This window comes from Acanthopagrus latus, chromosome 9 (assembly GCF_904848185.1).
Source record: "Acanthopagrus latus isolate v.2019 chromosome 9, fAcaLat1.1, whole genome shotgun sequence".
Lineage (NCBI taxonomy): Eukaryota > Metazoa > Chordata > Actinopteri > Spariformes > Sparidae > Acanthopagrus > Acanthopagrus latus.
In genome coordinates, this window is record NC_051047.1 from 5,926,285 (window position 1) to 5,938,465 (window position 12,181).

The window sequence follows — 12,181 nt, forward strand, 5'->3', positions numbered from 1 at the left end:
AAACAAAAACAAATTTGGAACCATGTTAAATTCAGACCTCAAGTTGATAAGAACAAATAAAAGTAGCAGTTACTGTGTTGCAAGTCTCAATGACCAATGACTTTCTTCAGCAGTCTCAGTACTCTTATCAAATAATTGGTAGAACCTAAAATTGAATCACAGGTGCAAGTTCATGCGTTTCCATTGCATTTTGTACTTTTGTTCAGATCAGTCAGCACCTCAAAAAAACTTGCAGCCTTGAAATCTTGAGTTATTCCAAAACCAGCTCATTCTATTTAGTCAAATATCGTCAGCTGATATAATGGTCTAAAATGATTCCAATATTGCTTTTGACAGGTACTATATTGATGGGACTGGGGGATAGTGGTGGGCTTAATGCAACAGTAGAAGCGATGTCTTCATGACTGAACGTAAGCACCCAAGAACTGCTATGTGCCTGCCCAGCAACGTTGGCAACTTTGCTCCTCCTCCTCCACGTCACGTCTCCTCCTCTTATCCTCCTTTTTCCTCGGTTTGTGTTCTCTGCACCTCCTTACCAACCACCCAGCACTCTGCTCCTCCTCCTCTCACCTGCTGCCTCCCTCTCTCCCCACCCCTGCTTGTCACTCTACACAGCTTCTCTGTTGTTGCCCCCGGCAACTGGTGAAGCTACACCTTGGTTGCTGTGGTAACAGTAAGGCCCACCACCATGGGGACTTGTTCTCTGTGCTCCACATCTGGGTGCTGACGAGCTGGCCAACTTAATTTTTAAATTTAGATATCAATCTTCATAATACTCAATAATTTACAATTAACAATCTATGAAGTGCTCAATGTTGAAGTGCATCCAACGGTGACGTGTTGATAGATGTGGGCTTCTGATGTATCGCTATAAATCCACAAGAGAAGAAATAAAAAAAACATATGATGTAGGCCGATCTGGAGCCACACTCAGGATCAAATAATATTCAAGGCACTTTTGGGGATGTCTGCACTTTCTATGTTGATCCGTTTCTGTCAAAATCTCCTTTTCATGTTACACAGCAATGAGGGTGGCTGTAAGCCACACATCACATCGCTGCTGACAGCTGCAGCACAGAAACACACACACACACACACACACACAGAGCTTACAGACTCACTTCAGAGCAGACAACGATCTTTGTAGCTCTGTGTTCTCACCCAACAGTCGCCCTGAACAGGAAGAGCCTGACAGCACCTGAATGCACATAACTGAGCATTCTATGCTACAGAAGAAGCCAAGTCACTGTCTTGACATCACTGCGGCGGCCATTTTGGCCCCAGTGCTACAGGGGAACATTGAGGTTTTCTTTATATTTTACAACCGAAACATAACATGGTTTAAAACTGGAACCGATCATGACTGGAGGAGATTCATAACACGTATCTCCAGATGTCTAAAAGTTGTTTAAAGTCATGTAAATATGAGAGTCTCATTATATATTTCTCCATAATTTTCCAGCATGTGCCATTCCAAAACATCAAGGCACTGAACATTTTCCAAAAATAGAGAGCTGATGTGCTACTGGTTAGGATTTTGACTGTAGTTTACACCGATCAGTCACGTCATTAAAATCCTTGACAGGTGATCTCAGAAACATTGATCATGTTCATTTCATTGCAATGTCCTGCTGAGAAACCTTGAATCCTGGCATTCAAGTGAATGCCACTTGACACACACCACCCACATCCAATGACCTGTGTACCAACTACACTCCCTCATAGCAGCAACACTTCCCAATGGCAGTGGCACCACCAGCAGGACAAAGTGCCCTGCCACACCACAAAATCTGCTCAGAAATGGCTCGACAGACACAGCAAAGAGCTCAAGGTGTCGACCCGACTTCAAGTTGCACGTTGCAATGTTTGTTTTTTTAAATACATACATACACACACAGTCTAGCCATATAATAATTGTAGGTCTGTATATATTTTTATACCAAACCTTACCTATATCTGTCTTGTAGAGTCAGGAGGAGTATTTCCTCTCTGACAGCCAAGCCGGGTCAAAGCCTGACTTTGCCGGTGTGTGGAACTGTATCAGTACAAGGGGCAGGGCTACACTGCACTGGTTCTAGGTTCAGGTTCTATGGCGGTAGGGTTGGTGACGGCATTTCGAGTTGTGACGCGATTTAGTGTTGCACTAAGCATACCTCTTCAACTCAAGGTACTGTCAATAAAACCAGATCCTCATCTTCGTGGCGCATTAAAGTTGGGATAAGCCACACAAGAGAAGAACATTCATGGCTCAGGAATAGAACACATATAATGCTGTGTTCAGACCAAACACAAAGTGAATTATCTGTGTGAACAGTCTCCATGCAAAGTCAAAGTTAAGATGCGCTTAGATGCAATATCGCAATGTGACTGCAGTGGTGGTGCAAAAAGAAAAAAAAAAAAGAACAGAACAAGAGCAACATTGATACTGTGTCACCAAAGCCAATCGTTCACACCGGCATCATGACATCATGCTGATGATGTCTGTACATTGAACATGAACAACAACAGAGAAGACAATAATAATCACTAATCATGGCTGTTTGCGGACCTTCAGCTAACACACCTACCACTGCCGAGACAGGACAACTAAGGAGCTGCAGTGGAGGGAAGTGGGTGAGAAGGTAAAGTTTTGGAAATATGTTAGCACAGCACAGCCCTGATGGAATTGAACTCCATTCAGGGAACAAGCATTTTAAAAGTTTGCTTGTCATGTGGCCAACAAACCTGATGAAGCATGCATTGAAGCTTTATTGATTGCCAACCATTTTAAAAATCAATTAATCATTTGAGTAATGTTTCAAGAAAAAAATACACATTTCAAGCTCTCTGTTTCCAGTTTCTTAAATGTGAACATTTAATGTTTTCTTTCGTCCTCTATCGTAGTTAACTGAATATTTGTGTTGCCAAAAAAACTTATCTGAGGACGTCATCTCGATTGAAATCATTTCCTGGCATGTTACAGACCTTATAAATAATCGATTAGGTTTAAGCCTAACCCCAACCCATCAAGAACAACAATCAAGAGATTAAAGCAACGAAGAAAATTCCTCTTAATCGCAGCCTTATTTATTACACGTCAAGTAAATACTGAAGTCCAAATGAAGTACTCATGCCCATACATAATAAAACATATAACACAAAGAGTGATCATTGACCATTTTCATAGCTGGAGGTGTCCAGTCAGCAGTTTCACCGACATAACTCTGACAATGGTGCTCTGTTGGTAAAATGCTATACTTGGCCAGAGGGACTTTTTTACTGCAATACCACAAATGGCCACTAGGAGAAAAAAAAAGAAGCAATGCTGAGCAGCAGTGCCTCATCCAGCTCTAATAATACATCAATGCACTGAAGCTGAAAGAGGAAGAGAGGTGCTCATGGTGACCATGTGACAGGAAGCACAAGCATGACATTCAAGATCAATAAGTTGCTCTCAATTGTTCAACAACAGGATGAGATTCTGAACCAGTCTCCACAGCCAGTGACTGTGCTGTGCAATCCAACTCCAGCTTGAATCATCGACCATATAACAAACCCCTGTGTGTGTGTTACGGTTCTAACACATCTCTCCATGACCATGGGGTTAACTGCTGTCACTGGTGAGTATTAAGAGGACCAAAGGCACCCCTCTCCCCATGTGCAACACCTCCCTGAAGCCAAGCTGGGCTGCAAAAAATGCATCACAGCTTTTTGGCCTGATATTACACCAACAGAGGGAATCTATGTGCAAAGCAACTGAGTAGTGCACTGAGGGGAAAAAATAGCCTGGTCTAGACTCTGTTCAGACTGCAATGCAGAGCTATGAGCCAGCCTGCATTCACGTGGACGAGAGGCAAACGAGGGCCCAGCATTAATGAGCTCTGACATGCAACCTTTCTCCCCACGTCAACACCAGGTGGACAGAGGTGGGCCGGGCTGGGGTGACACTGTTCAGCAACGCGCTCAGCAGAGAAGCAGTTAAAATCAACAGCTGCGCCAGACCAGCCCCGGCCACATCATCACCTTTCATAGGTGCCCCTCTACCTCTCCAACACTGTCAGTTTGCGCATACAGACAAGTTGACATCATTTTCCCCCGCAGGTCACGAGGTGGGAACATGCAGCTGTTTGCGCCAGTTGCGCAGAGTACGACTCATCACATATTCAAATCAAACGCCTGAGATTATTATATAAAGGCTTATGTCACTGAGAAGTGATGCGTAATGCGCAGCCACCAGAACACCCCCCAAGTCAGCTGATGGGCTAAAATGCAGTCCATTCCGGTTTACCTGGCAGCTCAATCCAAAACTAAACCCGGACTATTCTGAGCTCTGATGAGCCCTCCTCTGAAATGTTGGAAAATCAGCACAGAAGGACAGCCTGTACCACGCTTTCAGGGGCCGCTGGAGTCCCCCTGGCTGTGCCCTTGATTGTTAACACTGGCTAGGAGCTCAGCTCCATGACGAGGACCACCACAGCACCAAATCCGGTCCAGGCACCCGGTTACCGCGGTGACTATGACTCGACCTGATCCGAGCTTCCCTTCCCTTCTCCCCTCTTCTCTTTTTTTCAGCAGTAATATATTTGTCAAACTTGGCTATGGAGAGCAGGTCCAAAACTTTAATCAAGAGCATTAAACAGAACCAGCACTACCTGAGCTGCGCAACTCTTCCATAAATAACCCAGGTAAATGAGGGGGTAGGTTGGCTTCCAAGTTGGGATCCAGAAGAAACGTGGTTCAGGGTGTTCCGTTCCGTTCCGTTCCCACCCCTGCCCTTCCTGGCGCAAACAGCCATTGGATTAGCGGCGGATCGAGGGGAGGAGAGGAGACGCAGACTGCGCCGTTGTTAAAATACCAAGAGAAACACTCACTACTAATTCGCGTCAAAGGCGAGAAAATATGACCAAATGTTACATGGGATACACAGCGTGACACTCAAACACAACCTCTGTGTGGCTGGGGACGGGTGGTTTTTACTACAACACCCTGCTTCTCGTCCAGTTCATCTCGTCCAGCCATACACAGGCCAGGGACACCAAAAGACCCCCGGAATCCGAATAAAAAGCCCGATTTTTATGATACCTGTGACGCTGGGGTTTTAATTGGAAAGTTACCCTGCACGTCCACCCTGGCGCAATCAGTGGCAAATATACCCGACCACCGCCAGGGGCGCCCTCGCGTTACGTATCACATGAACTGCCTTCATTTGTGTCATGCGGTGGTAAACAACGAGGCTCAAATAAAACCAGGCACAGTGTTTACATGAGCCTGTCGGGAGGGACTGTGACCCAAAGCCGGGGATGAACCCGATATTTTCACAGCCAGATAGAATATGCCCCCCACCCCCCCTCCCTCCTCCCCCAGCGGAAAACAGCACTGCCTGCCGTCCGCCATTAGGGAGCCAACTGAACAATACTGGAGACTAGAGGCGGCAGCAGCCACAGCACACAGAGCAGCCAGAGAATCTCTTCAAATTAACTCTTTATTCTTCCCTAAATGTGTCTTCTCGCCCCAGCGTGACTCCTGAGAGAGTGCCCGGAAATCCGCCTGACGACCAGCGCAAGTTCCCGAAACTTTGACTAAGTAGGCGTAAAATTGGAATATAGAAAGCGTCTGTGAGGTTGTCTTACCGGAGTACAGCTCGGAGCGGTGTAGCGCCACTTTTGTGCCTTGATATTAATCCCGGGGAGCGCGTGCGCACAACATAGAACTTTCCACTTTCCGTCCGAAGATCGTCTAATGAGCAGATGACGCACTACGCATGCATCTTATTCGACGCGCCAGTGGTGGGGAGCCTGATTTATTTCTCAAATTCAGCAGGGAAGTTTGTACTAATTTACTAACCCTCATGCAGCTAATTGAAAGTACTATAAAAATATGTATTCATATTATTTTCAGCTTTCAGGGAGTTACATTTTTTTTTAACCAACATCAATCCTGATGATAACGACCGAATGTTCATTCCTTTTCAGGATTTGAACTCTGTAAATGCAAGTTTGTTTACATGGTGCCGCTGTTTTTATTTAATGACTATAAGAAAAACACAAATAATTTGTTGTTCCATTTACTTCATGAATGGTATTTTTGTGGCAGTTATGACATAGAACATTTTTTTGTAATTAATGTGGTCTTTTATCACTTGCATGATGGTTTATCTGATTTATCAAGAGGCACAGCCCCCTGAAGGACACAAGGGAAACAGCATGTAGCATATAGTAAAAATTACAAACACTCATCCAGGACCACAGAATGAATACCTGATAACACTGGATGCATGATTTCATGCCATAATGACAATGAATGAAAACTAGTTTTAATGGATTTTAATGGTTCATGATATGTTCTACATTTTTAGCAGCCTGTCTGTAATATACACAGGGCATTATAGACATATTACATGAGCTGAAGTTGAAATTCATAAGAAAAAAAATACAAATACCTTTGCCCAGATTTTATTTTAAATGTTACATGAGGGTGACATGTAAACAGTTACCAAAGATAATTATTATACTGTATAAACTAAGATGGCGGTTACAAGATAAATCTGAGGATTTAGATTTAGATTTAGGGCATTCAGCAGACGCTTTTGTCCAAAGCAACTTACAACAAGTCGGATGATAAGGATCGAGATGATCTGAAGAGCTAGAAAAGAGAGATAAACAGGAGAAAGAAAACATTACAGCTGCTGATGGCATGACTATACTTTCAAACTGAAGTTTGTTTGCTCTTAGGGAACATTTAACCTATTTGGGACTCAAAAGTTATCCAAATATGGCAAGAAAAATCATTTTAGGGCTATACCTGTCACAGCTAGTAGAAATATGCAAATGTGTTGCCTTGTTATAGGCCACAAAGAGGTTAGGAACTAGTGATGGAACCCAGTCATCACCCAGAACGATACCTTTGATTGAGGCTGTCAACTGCATGATTACTGTGGCCAATCAAATTCATGATAAGGATATTATCCTGATATGTACCAAAATCTGAACAGCTAGCAATCAAATCTATCTGTAACTTTGTTTACTATATAAATCAATTACCCTCAAAATACAAATGTAGGGAGGTTGAGAGAGTCTGTAACCATACTGCAAAAAAAAGGGTAGAAAAATAAGTTACTATCAACTACTTAATTACTAATGAAAATGCTATCAGTTGAACTCATCAACTAAAGATGCACAGGGCTGAACATCTTCGCTTCACAAGATCATGTGTTTTATAAACACAATAACAATATTTCATTTATTAAAATCACAATCATCATGACTACTGTAATATCAAAATGAAATATCCGAAATGATACAACATGTGTTGTAATTTATATCAGAAATATACAGCTGAATCATTCCAAAAACACTGGCATGGTCCTTTAAGCCGGAAGTCCTTCTTGCATATATGCTCACGTTTACTGCAACCGGAAGTGGAGACAGAGTGAGACCTCTCTCATTTATTATCCTCTCTGAACGGCATCCATTCGTAATTTCTAATTTTTTTTTTCGCCACGCAAGCGCACAAGGGGCAATCAGCGGTTGCATGGTTGGCAATTAAATTCACCATTAAGCTGATTTAAGCTCACTGACACGTTTCATGTCTCCGCTGTGAGCCGTGTCCAGTTCAGAGACAAAACACAGAGTTTGATCTCGACGGGCTGCTGTCGAAGAGCCGAAACAAGCTGCCTGAAGTACACAGCTCGGGTCCAATCAGGAGCACGGATCCGGGTTGACAGAGTTCATGTTCTCAGCTCGTCGGTGCAACACCGGGTTTCCTCACGTAATTTCATCCAGACATACAGGAGAAACTACACGGCCCGGAACATGAGTCATGATCCCAAAAGTGCTGTAAAAGGCTTAAACACACCTCGCGTCATGAGAGGAGCCTGAAGGAGAGGATGCTAATGTCACAGGAACATAACAAACAAAGAGCAACGTTACATTCAATATCACTTTTCAACTCAGTCCTGAGTACAACGAGCTGTTCGTGAGTCACAATAAAATATTATCAAAGAGCGTCCTTACGTCAGAGGCAAAAAAAAAAAGGTCGATTGAACTGATGATGACGTTTTTAATATGGCGGATCAGGTGCGTTCAAAGCGTGACATACACCGGAGGAACGTGCTGATCGAGTCACGTCACGGGAGCCGGCGAGACAGACACGGTCTCCATCTGTTCAGCCCCTCACACACGTCTGAAGTCAGCGGGGGGCTGATGGAGGACAGGACGGGGATACATGTCTCAGTCGGTCTGATGAAGTGAGCAGATCTTGTGTCTGTCCGCTGCTGACAGAAAGGTCGGAGGCTTCCACGTCCCGACACGCAATTCATCTGAATTCTGTCACGTAACGTGAGCCTGGATCCATATCTGAGAGGAGATCGACCCGTCCTCACTCCTCGTCAGCGCACACACACACACACACACACACACACACACACACACACAGCCTGTTAAATGAATTTATAGTTTGTATGCTTGTGACGCATTTGCTGATTTCTTATAATTTTCATTAGGCTCTGATGAGTGCACCTGTTACAATCCATCCATTTGCCTCTTTATTCTACCTTTGCACATATTCTGTTCATGGGAAATATATTATTTATTCAATGATACATGAATTATGAATTTATGAATTTCACTTAAGCATTGTACAAGACTTTAACAGTCCAGGAAAGTTTAAATGCTCAAGTTCCCTTTGCTACCTACAGGGGTATCCAGTGATAGTGTTACACCTCCATGACGTCATGGTACCTGCAAGAGACACAGGGTTATCAAAATGAAGGCAGCTGAGGCTTCTGTTGTCTCACTCGTGGGTCCTGGTAGCCTCTGGGTCAAGATCTCAAAACAATTGATTTGACATTTATCACAGTTCAGTATGATAGCATCTTTTGTTAGAGCTGTCCTGACTGGTAAATGTCCATGTGAACAGTCGGAGTACAAGAGCTGATAATTGTGCTTTTGTATAGACAACTGCACTTTTGGTCTCATCCCACAACTTGTGTATGTCTTCCAATAGATGTCATACTTTAACTTGAGATGAAATTGTATGTGTAAATGAATACTTGTGTTGGCACACTTGTCATTTGAACGACAAATGACTGAATCAAAAGTCTTCTAAACACCACAGTCTCAGTTTGTATCATGAAGCTTTCTGTTACAATACATAAAGAGTCACTATGTAAGTTTGACAAGAAATTCAAACTCAGACAATATTAATGAGGTAATAATACAAACTCAGAAATATTTAATTTAACCATCAGTGAATAAATGAGCTGTTCTGAGGGCAAAATATTGTCCCAGATCACTGTTTGAAGCTAGACAGGTGGCAGGGTCCGCCAAATATAAACAAAGTACAACAGTATAAATTGTGTTGTCCTTCAAGGTCAGGTTGTTCATTTAGTTTGTTTAGGTAGAAAAAAATCTTTCTCTTCTCGTTATATATCTCCTCCTCAAAACTACAGAGTGCAGTCTGGAGTTTTTAGAAAAAAGTGGACTTAGCCAGAATATTTGAATGCTACAGCCCCCAGATCCCTCCTCCTTCCTCTCTGCTGCCTGCAGCCCTGCCGTCAGAGCCCCTCCCCACAGAGGAGCCTGCTGTGCACCAGCAGGCTTGTAACCATGGTAACAGAGGATGCCAGATAACCAAGATGGTCCATTCAAAATAACAACAACATAAGTCCTGATTGTTCTATTTCTGATCAATACAATACACAATGATGAGTGCCTCATGCAGATCACTGTAGACATCCCGAGTAACAATCACTACTCCTCACATTGCGGTAGACGAGTTAGCAGCTAATTATTACCCTGTGCAACGCCGTGCTGCCTTTCTGAAGCATAAGTAGCATTATTTCTCTAAATCACTTCAGAGCGCCCTGAACACAAACTAACAGTATAACTGCCTGGTCACTTGAAAGACACTTTTGCTAACCAGTAGCCATAAAGGCAAAACTAAACACCGGAGTTAGCATATGAGCTAACAAGCCAGATTTAGCAGCAAGCTACGTAGCTCGACTGCAACATCATATGGCCATATGTGCTATTGCGAGTAATACTGTACTGTAACCGCTGCCACCATAGCCTTGTGGTAAAAACATAGGATGGAACTTATATCAAGCAGGGGTCCTTACTTGTCCAGCAGAGGAGCAGGTACTGTGCCTGCGCAGTGTTGCCAAATGTTTTCCAATGAAAGTAGCTAGCACTAGCTCCAAAAGTCACTAAAAGTTGCCAGGTGACATCAAACGGTCATTTACATATTGATGACATAATCACCTACTCATTTGCATAATGCTTACTGGTTGTGTCTGTTGCAGTGAGGGGGAGATGATTTTAAGCCATATATACAAAAGGTTGATAGAGAAATCTTTACCAAATATAATCACAAACTCACTACAGGGACAAATGTATTTGAGGTAAAAACAGTAAAGGGAGGGAGAAGATCAAACTATGTGCATTTTACAGGATAGAGGAGCATCCTAATCTGGAGAAAGGGTGAGAGAGAAGATCAAACAAACTACTGGTAGGCTAGGCTAGGTTAAGCTAACAGGGCAGCAGCAGGCTACCAAGATGGGTTCAGAATACATGTATCAGGTTTAGCGTGATGTAGACTCAGCAGCTAAAGGTTATCACCGGTAAAGTACCAGTGGAACCGCGAAAGACTAAGAAGTCAGAGAATTAACAGATCAAAACAGAGTAAACAGCAGGTATCCGGCCTCAAATCCACAGAGCGAGCGGCCATGGTGTCCTCTCCTGCCTGCCTCAGCCAGCCCTCACACACTCAGTCACAAGAGTGACTGACACTTCTGAGACACTCTCCTTGGCTCTGATTGGTTGGATTGACCCGGGAGCAGTAGATTCTTGCAAATCAAATTAGTGCCACTTGGTGGACCCACAAATAGTGGATTTCTACACAGGTGACCTGTATCTTATGCTACTGTCAGATAATAATGACAATTTTAGCAAATATAACCCAAAAATAGTGACATACAGCTTTAAGTTTCCAAGTCTGAGTTAAAAATAACCTGGTGACACCATCAGTTCTTTTTATAAGCACATTTAACTACAGGTGTTTCACAGAACGAGTTCTCCTCATGATGAGTAAACAGTTGTTGCACTTGCAGTTGCATGAAGTACACAGATTTGCAGTTTTGCCAATACATAAAAGACTGGAGTATCCAATTTTCTATATTATAAAACTGTGTGTCATAAGCCTAATAAACAAGACTAGGTTTTTAAATAAAACTTGTTGGGGATCACCAGCCATGTTTGGTTCTTATGCACTCAAGCTTGGCTGATTGTTTGACAAGTTAGCCAGATATTAGATATATCTATGTTAGATAATGGAGTGTTGAGTATGAGTTTAGGACCCTCCCAGACTGGGGAGTGAAGCTGCTCTGTAGTCTGCTGCTATGGCAGCAGATACTTCTGTATGTGTTGTCAGATGGCAGCAGGGTGACCATACTGAAGTTTTTAGCTTGCAAAACAGTGACTCTAATGATACTTGTTTGGATTCCTAGGCATCAGATCTCAGGACAGTATATAACAGCATATCAGATCGCAAAGTTTTGTATTTTTAATCAATTATGGTAACTTTCTATGAAGGTTCAAATATGGCTTCTGTTACAGCAGGGAGGCAATCTAACAGAGGATGTGCCGAGTGTGGGAAATCCCTGTAGCATTATTCTGAGTGGTTACAGCTGTACCTGTTCTCCCCTACAACACGTAGGGTGTATAAAGTGTATAAATGGCTAAAGTCAGAATTCCTTTATTGTAAAGAATCCTTTACAATAATATAAGATTTTCCTCTTCTTACATAATGAGTTTTTTAACCTTTCAATAAGTACATGTTGCTGACAGTTCTTGTTTAATAATTCATTTGAATCCTCTTCCTCATGGCTAGTGCAGTCTGTTTTCGTGTCATGTCTGTGTGAGCTGTGCATGTGAAGATAAAGAAAGTATGTACACAGTATATTAAGAGTGCCATCAATAACATAAAAGTATGCATTGTGAAAGTCTGTGTGCAGGTTGACTTTAAAAGTAGTGGAAACAATACAGAAGAAGCAGCAAAGAAATAAAGACATAAATGCTGCGTAGACATTCATACATGAGGATGACAGTTCATGATAATACATATGTTAAAAACCCAAATCCAAACAAAACAAATTGATCCATTTGTGCCATACTCTGTATATTTAATCCAGTTCATGAGTCAAACG

General features: G+C 42.6%; 1 protein-coding gene and 1 long non-coding RNA gene across 3 annotated transcripts in view; both read right to left on the reverse strand.

Annotated features, from left to right (window-relative positions):
• zmym2 (zinc finger, MYM-type 2) overlaps positions 1 to 5,743 on the reverse strand; it is a 31,268-nt gene extending 25,525 nt beyond the window's left edge. Inside the window, exon 1 of one of the 2 annotated variants that reach the window (XM_037109435.1) lies at positions 5,610 to 5,743. The gene's annotated coding sequence lies outside the window, so the exon portion shown is untranslated. Of the gene's footprint in view, positions 1 to 4,631; positions 4,714 to 5,609 lie in introns of those variants that run through there. The other variant, XM_037109437.1, reaches the window with a different exon arrangement.
• Positions 5,744 to 7,422: 1,679 nt separating this feature from the next.
• LOC119025891 lies at positions 7,423 to 10,209 on the reverse strand. The gene is made up of 3 exons (XR_005076954.1): positions 10,097 to 10,209; positions 8,673 to 8,717; positions 7,423 to 8,358 (listed from the first exon to the last, which is right to left on the reverse strand). It is a non-coding gene; the product is annotated as an uncharacterized LOC119025891 (long non-coding RNA).
• Positions 10,210 to 12,181: the final 1,972 nt, after the last annotated feature.